This window comes from Littorina saxatilis, linkage group LG14 (genome assembly GCF_037325665.1).
Source record: "Littorina saxatilis isolate snail1 linkage group LG14, US_GU_Lsax_2.0, whole genome shotgun sequence".
NCBI lineage: Eukaryota > Metazoa > Mollusca > Gastropoda > Littorinimorpha > Littorinidae > Littorina > Littorina saxatilis.
In genome coordinates, this window is record NC_090258.1 from 25172104 (window position 1) to 25181577 (window position 9474).

Consider the following 9474-nt stretch of genomic DNA (forward strand, 5'->3'; position numbering starts at 1 on the left):
GCATACACACACACATACACGCACACACACACACACATACACCACACACACACACACACACACACACACACATACACGCACACACACACACACATACACGCACACAACCTTCCTCATCCCTCCAAACACACATACCTCTAACAAAACCTTTTAGTGATCTTTGACACCAGTCAGTGCTATAGCCATTATGCATGCACCTGAGTGCGTGTTATTATCTTTCCGCTCCACTGCACACAATGTCAGACTATGACAGGTCATGCAGAACGATATCAGCACTCACTTTATGACTAAAAAAAAAAACATTAGGGAAAAACCGTGTCTTCATATCGTATTGGTTGCGACTTACTTTTAAAGGACCAGTCACTACAAATTTGATTAAATGAACGTGAGAAACTGTGACTTAAAATGAAGGATAAGGATAAGATTTCTTATCGCATTTTTACTGATCACATGACAAAAACTGCTGTTGTCATTGGTCAACTAGGAACTGTATATCAATTGACATCGCGCAGGAAGTTCCCAGCGAATTTGATATCGTGCAGGAAGTAGTTTATCAATTTTAATTTTGAAGAATAAAATCTCACCTGAAGGAAACAAATGTCTCCCTTTTTTTTTAAATCACAAATTTATAAAAGAAAAGTAATTGAATCAGAAAGATTAAGCTGTGCAATGAATAAAATCAAACTTTTCCCACCCAGCTTTAACAGAGAAGTAGTAGAAAAGAATGTTACAATCTTACCGACTGAGGTAGTTGGAACAGCCATAAACAAAGCTGACCTTGAAAGTACCAGTAGTGGCAGTACTTAGAAAATTGTGAGATCTCTTGTAGTGTTTCAGCGCACATCACTCACAAAAAGGCAGGAAATGAGCAGCCGATTTAAACAGTGGTAATCTTGAACTTTAGCGTGTTAAATTCATAGCTCAGAATCCAGTGACATTCTTTACTTATTTTTGATACAAGTCTATAGATGTAAGCAAGCCAAAGAACATTTGTCGTGAAATTAATTGACGGATTGAGCTTGCGTACGCCTCGATCTGATATGATTTCAGCTTTCTCGACATTCAGACTGATAAATGTTGATATCACAGTCAAATCTAACGATAACTAATAATATTGCTATTTCATATGTTACGTGGATTTCCATTGGTCAATTGGGCAAAACTGAGCTCATTGTAAAAGTGATATCGACGACATTTCCGTCGATATCAGTTTTGATATCGACGACCTCTTTATTGCTTCCCCACTTCAAAAACAAAAACACCTAAATTTAAAAACAAACAAAAATATATGAAAATGTAATTATCCCAGAATTTAGTTGAGCAAGTGACTAAAGACTTTTTGAAAGAAAAGACATTTTGAAATACTGAAAAGTACAAGAAAAGCGTGAACAAAAAGAAATAATAATCAGAGGGAGGGATATGGAACAGCCAAAACTGAGACAAATACTTTTGTAATTTCTTTACAGTAAATACAAAATGTCCAGAGAATTAGCAATATATCTAACATTGACTGACTGTGTGATGATATCTTCTGCTATTGGTCTGTTGAGACAGTGAAGAGGTCTCGATTTTGATATCACTGTCTCAACAGACCATAGCAGAAGATATCATCACACAGTCCGTCAATATTGGGTAATATAGTCCTGTGAGGTTACCCTCATAGACATTCGGGTTGCTTTCTCACTGGGGAAAGCGAGCTGCCATACACTACGGTGCTACCCAATAATATTTTTATTATCCTGCATGCGCGTATACATGTTGCCAAGCCCTGACGTTCGCTGTTATCTTGGGATCTTTATCGTGCGAATGCGAGCACACTGTGGGGTTCAGACACCGAGGCTGCGAGTCTGCTCAAAGTTGACTCTGGAAAATAAACATATTTTTGAACTCGCAGTCACCACTGTGACCAGAAATCATACGAAGATTTATGTAACGTGTGACAAGGTACGGATTGTACTTGCATTCAAATTATTAAATACTCGGAAATAGCAGCAAATATTAACGTTAAAATGTGTACATAACAGCTATTATGCCAGACAGAAAGGCACAGTTAAAAACGTAGATGTTCAAATCCTCTTAAAACACAAATAGATGGTTGACTCTCGCTTTAAGCACACCCAGGTGGTTTGTGGTTGGCAATTGCGCTGGTCCTAACAATTGGTGTCAAAACTCGATCGTGGTCCCCCGCTGTCGGTTCGAACAGCCTGCAGAATTAATCACGAGTCTACTGCTTGGGGAACAGATCGAAAAAGATTTTCATTCCCTGCAATGCAGACTGAATTGGCTTTTGTTGTGGCCAGAAAGCTTAATTTATTATGCCGTTACTGCAATAGGTTGTGCTTCCATTTCCACTATAGAGTCATCTTTGTTAGAATACAGTCCAGAGTAGAAATTGGCGTGCATACGTGCAAACGTTTTCTGAAACATTAACAAATGTATGCAAATCAGGAAAGCCACTTTATCACTGAGGCAAACTTGACATACTGCTTTTCTGTGTGTGTGTGTGTGTGTGTGTGTGTGTGTGTGTGTGTGTGTGTGTGTGTGTGTGTGTGTGTGTGTGTGTGTGTGTGTGTGTGTGTGTGTGTGTGTGTGTGTGTGTGTGTGTGTGTGTGTGTGTGTGTGTGTGTGTGTGTGCGTGTGCGTGTATGTGTGTGTGCAAGAGAACTGCATATTCCGCAACGCGAGTGTAAACCCGGGACCCCCTATACCTTCTTTGTATACGGATCGCAAATACATGTATTTTTAAGCAACACTCGCTCTTTCACGTTCAGTGACAGTGTCAGGTGGGCATTCAGTTCAACAAAGACATGTGTGCTGTGAATACAAAGACCAAGTGCAAGTTGGGACGTATTCAGTTAAAGTGTAATTCTGTGTGCAGAAGTTCTCTATAAAACCGTCTTCTGTCATAAGCGTGTATTATGTGCACGCCAGAGATCAGTCAAAATGGTTCACACCATCCTCTAACTTAGACGAATAAGAATCTGGCTGTTTTTTGTGCATAGTTGATTTTTAACTGAATTAACTTTGCTAATTGACATCGGTGTCCAATGCGAAATTTTTTGGGGGAAAAAAAGTGCCCTCTGCGAGCAGACATGGCAAGCTGGATATCTTATGTATCAAATTCGAATAATATATATATTCTCGGCCAAACAACTATTGCACACTTTTTTTTTTTTACCCCTGTAAAAGATATCTGTTATCCGAAAAGTGTGCCAGATTGAAGGGCCTTTAATGGCATAGAAAGTTTGAATGAATTGACTCGGTAATGAGTGCTTTAGTTGGGTACGAAAATGGGTGCAATAATTATTTTGCTGAGTTTACATGTAAACACTTTGGACAGATTTCTGCTTATCATCCGTCTGTTGTGTAATACTGAAAACAACAAAGCCGCAACTTTTCCCCGGGCAACGCTAGGCTGATGTCTGCTACCTGCATAGCTGGGCCGTTCACCCACAAACAGGTATTCTCAGGGAGGAGAGGACAGGGGTAATTCTTTTTCAACATTTGAGGGTATACGTACGCAGGTCGACCGCTGAATCGTTGGGTGTAGTACTATCGTAGGGTGTAGTACTATCGTAGGGCGTAGTACTATCGTAGGGTGTAGTACTATCGTAGGGTGTAGTACTATCGTAGCGTAGGGTGTAGTACTATCGTAGGGTGTAGTACTATCGTAGGGTGTAGTACTATCGTAGGGTAGGGTGTAGTACTATCGTAGGGTGTAGTACTATCGTAGGGTGTAGTACTATCGTAGGGTAGGGTGTAGTACTATCTTAGGGTGTAGTACTATCGTAGGGTGTAGTACTATCGTAGGGTGTAGTACACCATATTATCACATAGGGTGTACGTTGATTCTCATTTGAATTTTCAACTGCTTAGTGAGCATTTCGACTGTAAATCCTATCAGTTTAATTGATGTGATCAACTTGGATTTGGAAGAAAAATCTTCTTTTCGAGGGGGGGGAGGGGGGAGAGGGTGAGGAGGGGGAAAGGGGGTAGTTTTCTCTCAAAGGGGTTCAGCTAATGTATATACCTACATATAACATACTCACAATGAGCGAATTTGAAGAGGCTTTCACTCAATTTCTCCGGGAGTAATAAGCTTCAAATAGCTAAAAAAAATAAATAAAATTTTTTTTTAACAAGAAGAGCAAACGCTCGATCGAGTCACTTTCGCAGTTCTGAATATTATATGAGGCATCAGATGGACAGGAAGAAATTGCTATTCACAATACAATGAGTCACGTTCACATAAAATTTGAGCCCGGTCACTTTTATAGTTTCCGAGAAAAGCCCAACGTTAAGTTGTGTGTTGCCGAACAGAAAAGGCTAGTTATCTCCCTTGTTTTTCTGATAACGTTCGTAAAAGGCTACAGATGTAAATACTTTGATGTAAAGAATAATCCTACAAAGTTTCAATCACATCCGATGAACTTTGTCAAAGATATAAAATGTCTAATTTTTCCTTTGACGCTGACCTGTGACCTTGAAAAAGGTCAAAGGTCAACGAAACCATCGTTAAAGTGTAGAGGTCATTGGAGGTCACGACTAAACAAAATATGAGCCCGATCGCTTTGATAGTTTCCGAGAAAAGTCCAACGTTAAGGTGGTGTCTACGGACGGCCGGCCGGACGGCCGGCCGGACGGCCGGCCGGACAGACTAACACTGACCGATTACATAGAGTCACTTTTTCTCAAGTGACTCAAAAAATAAGAGAAAAAAAAGGTTTTAAATTAATGTATAAAAAAAAGTTTCGCTCTTTGGTCAGAACTTTCGTTGAGTGACACAGAAGGAAATCCATATAATTTACAGTACAAGTCAGTTGTTGGCTTTTGGCACCTACGTCTTGCCATCAAAAGCAAGACAGAACTACTATGGACGCTATGGAGTTGATTCCAGACGATGCTGATGAGCAATGATCATGCTATCGTAGCGCATTATTCCACAAGACAATGGCATAATTATGTGTATTAATAAAACAAACAAGAAAGTGCCTCATACCTTTCCTAAAGCTTAAACCACCAGAAAGCGGTTCTTCAAATAGCTTGTACAGACATCAAAGCTTTAACCGTGCAATTCAGGTAGAGGGAGATTGGGACCAACCCAGGTGGGTTCTGCCAAAGCACCGTATCTGAAAGATACCGTGCTTTATGAGACGTAATTACCCCCCTCTCTCTCTCTTTCTCTCTCTCTTTCTCTCTCTCTTTCTCTCTCTCTCTCTCTCTCTCTCTCTCTCTCTCTCTTCATTGTTTCGCACTATGAAGTGTCTTTAAAGTTGTGCATAGCTGACCAAGGTATGGTCAGGTTTGGTTGATTGATTGTTGAGTGTTTCTCGCTGTTCCAACAGGCGAGCACTTGGCGAGACAAAAACGGGGTCGTGCGGTTGGTTCTTTTCCCTCCTAGCTCACAACTTGATCAGGAAGGGTGTTAAACTTTTTTTATTGTCTTTTTGTTTGTTTATTAAAAAACGGTACTTTAATTTAAATAAAGCGGACCTTCCTTATTGTCGGGTTCCAACAACAACTGAAATATTCATCAGGCGCGGGACTATCAGAAGGCATTTTACCCTGACATTTTTGTTGGAAGCAAAGCCACTCAGCCCCAAGACTTACAATTATGATAAGGAAGTTACGCCTTTAAAAAAGACAAAAATTAACAATTAAACACACCTCATTCCTTTTAATTAAAAAGAGGACACAGCAGTAACCACCCCCTCTCCCCCCAAAGACCCCCGCCCCCCCACCCACCCCCTCCGTGTGGTTTTCAGCAGGTCAGCCTGTCCCATCCTCTTTTTTTTCTCAACCGCATGTCTGTACGTGATGTAAAGCACATGCACAGATTGTTAAACGACACGAACCAAAAAAATATCACATTAGTATTAGTGTTCTTTTCTCTCAAGTTACGGATGGGCCTTTTTGTGTGCGTACCAACCTTGTATGTGATGTGTAACGCACGGACTGTTAGACTTCTTTCTTTATTTGGTGTTTAACGTCGTTTTCAACCACGAAGGGTTGTATCGCGACGGGACTGACTGTTAGACGACACGAACAAAAAATAGATCACATTCGTATCAGTGTTCTTTTTTCTCAAGTTAGGCCTACGGATGGGCCTTTTTGTGTGTGTGCTGACCTTGCTCGTGGGCATGACATATCCTGCACGTGGCTTTTCTCATTAAAAGACTTCCCCGGATGTCGCAAAGTAAGACACATTGTCTGTACCACTCTGAACCGGCTGTTGAATGGGAAGTCTCGACAAAATTCCTGATAGCCACACGATACGAAATTATACCGGAAATAAGCCGTTTGACTTGCAGTTTATCATTTCAGCCAGTGTACGTTCACAAAAATGACAACAACAGGACCGACACAAACACGTTATGGTGAAAGGGAAGCCACACCAAAAGTGTTGTACTGTCACGCGATATGATGGAATGAAACATGCTGGGGATAGGCCTAAGCCGGTTTCACAAAGTGCGTCGTTATAATTCACAGACGGGATGCGGTTAAAAAAAGAAAAGAAAAGAAGACTATAACCGGACACAAATCGTACAGTATCATGTTAAGAATGTTAAGTATGACCAAAGACAGCATCATTCTATACAGTAAGACACTAACGGTATTACATATCACCCGATTGACTGTATTAGTACTGCTATAAATTAATATTTCAACGCCGGAATAGCCATGCGAAAACGTGAGGAGTCGCTCAGTGGACCGAGGCACTGAGAAAGTACAGCAAATTCGACAAGTATCGATGCTAGTTTCACTCCCCCCAGTCACCCTACGTGACTTTTTCATTCATCAAAATCTCTCTAGCCACATGTAACCGGCGTTATTTCCACCAGCCGGCAATGTTGGTATTGATAAAAGATGCCGGGTTTGAGACAACTGACATGGCACGAATACGTACGGCGCCAAATTCGACAAGAATTGAAATCCTTGCAAGCGAGTCACGTTTTGTCGACGATTCTGAGATAATTTCATTTGATTTGTATCATAAATCTTTGTCTCTTTGTCTCAGTGTCTGGTACTTAAAAGACCACTGGTTCGACGTAACTTGATTTAAATGTAACGTGAGTGTTTTTTGTGTGTGTTAATTAATGAACGTGCCAATAGCCTACCATTCTTGTTCCATTAGACAAGAATTGATGTTGATCGGCCTACGTGATTTTTTTCTCATTCATGTCAATTTCTCCATCCATTTGTAACGCCGTGTTGTCAGTGGTATCAATATCGACAAGGAACTTAGTCGATAAATATCGACAGGGGGCCGACAAATGGTTTAAATGGGAAATGTGTGTATATGGGTGTGGGTTTGAAACAAACAAACAAACCAACCCTTGTGAACCCCGGGCCGCAGGCCTTCGATGTAGTGATTGAAAAAAAAGGATGTTCTCAAATGGTTCAATTCTCATTTGGTCTGATTCTCAAATGGTACCGGTATACTCCCCCCCCCCCCCCCCTGGCCGCAGGCCTAGGAGTAAAATTTTATAGACACTGACCTTCTTCCCAGGGGTCATTGACCCAGTTTTAGCTATGAGAGGTGGTTCGCCCAGAGGCTGTAGAGTATACTGGGGCGGTCTCTTTGATGTCTTGAGAGGAAACTTGGCCAGGGTAGTACATGCACCAGAACTGGTGGACACCAAGGACAAACATGAAATCGAAGCAGTTTGCTTTCAGAGAGAACGGTCGTCAGCAACTCAAACTTCTCTGTTTTCTTTTTTTTTTTAAATCTGACTTTCTTTGTGGCCCCCTGACTCCGCCCCCCTCCCTCTGTAAGGACCCCCCTCCACAAGGACCGATTTTTGTCAACATTTTAAAGGTCGCTAGAGAGGGGTTCCACTGTATGACCTAACCGCTGCTGGCAGACGGCCTCAATCTTCACGCGCAAAGACGAGATTAATAGGTGCTCGGTTTTGGTATTTTGAATTACATTACATTAAACCTTTGTTGGGTTTCATGGTCATGGCAACAGCCATAATAATATACATGATGTATAATATCATATTTCAGCATATGTGAATTACATGTCATCATACTAAACTGTCATACATTTTTATTCCTACATTATTCTGATTGATCACAACCAAACCTACTATCATTGGACACATCCAAATGCAAGCGCCTGTTCTTGACAATTTCTCTCTGATCTAAATATAAAATCAGTGCAATTTCCTGGGTCGGGCTTTGCCACAGACACTCACGGTTTGGCCTGTAGGTAAAATGTACAATGTATTTTCTGATTTGTGCACAAAAGCTTTTTTTCTTTTTTCTTTTTTTTAACATAACAATGTTTAATGTCACTGTATGTTTAAAAGACCATGGTCATATTTGTAAAAAAAATGTTAAATTAGAAAATAAATAACATTTTGGTTCATGATTTTTCCTACACCTGTGCTAAAAATAAGAAATAAAAATGTCGGGTATATAAGTCACTCAAATACAGCTAGGTATGAATGGCTCGGTTTGAGTTTGTTGCAGTTGACCCTGCACAATGCGACATATCATGTTTTTGTTGAACAATTTTGACGTCACCCCTCCCATAGGGTGACGTATTTCACAACTTCCTGTGTTACACAAACTCTGTGATGACCAATTTTGACGTCACCCCTCCCATAGGGTGACGGATTTCACAACTTTCTACAGATGAACAATGTTGACGTCACCCCTCCCATAGGGTGACGGATGTCACAACTTCCTGTGTACACAAACTGATGACGTATTTCACAACAAAATGGCGCTGCCCATGGTCAACCTCGAAACTATCCGTATAGAATGGGGGCGTCCTCGCCCCCATAATAAAAGATTGTGTGTCAAGACCACTTGACATAATGAACAACTCAGCGCCAGTCACTCAGTCATTAGGTTACTCGGTACAGCAGATACACATGATAAAATATAATTAGGCCTACCACCGTCTGTCTCCAGGGCTGCAGAGTCTAATTGTAATGTAACGATTCAATGACAGAAAGAACTCAGAAGAAGTAAAATCAATCGACGGTAATGAATAATTCAACAAAATAGCCTCACCTGCAGTGAAAATGATTCCTCAACTGACAAATCACAAGAACACCACCGGCACTTTCAGCGGAGTTAAAATTGTCGTCTGCTTCAGTTCCCGAGGTGTCCGGTTTAAAAAAATAAAAATAAAAGAAATTCCCCACGATCGTACAGCGTCACAAGCGAGACACACACTGACACACAGACAGTGTTTTTTAGAGCAGAATTTAGGTCACTTCCTTCTTTTTCACTGTAGGGGGACAAAATCGAGGTGTGTTCCGTATTCGTGGCTCAGCCTCTCTGAGTACACATAAACCAGTAAGGGTTTCAAGTTCGATGTCGAGTCTCCTAACTGGTTCGAGGTTCTAATGTCGAGGTCGGGTCGAACGGAGCGTGAATCCGTAGTACTCCGTTCTGCCGTTGTCCCCCAGTGTTAGTGCTGTCTAGTGCTGAGAATAAGAATATTCCGGACTGGTC

General features: G+C 41.1%; 1 protein-coding gene across 2 annotated transcripts in view; it reads right to left on the reverse strand.

The window, feature by feature from the left end:
* Positions 1-9474, reverse strand: part of LOC138947413 (sialin-like) — a 54675-nt gene extending 45201 nt beyond the window's left edge. The window contains exon 1 of one of the 2 annotated variants that reach the window (XM_070318875.1): positions 9028-9474. The gene's annotated coding sequence lies outside the window, so the exon portion shown is untranslated. The remainder of the gene's footprint in view (positions 1-9027) is intronic. The other variant, XM_070318876.1, reaches the window with a different exon arrangement.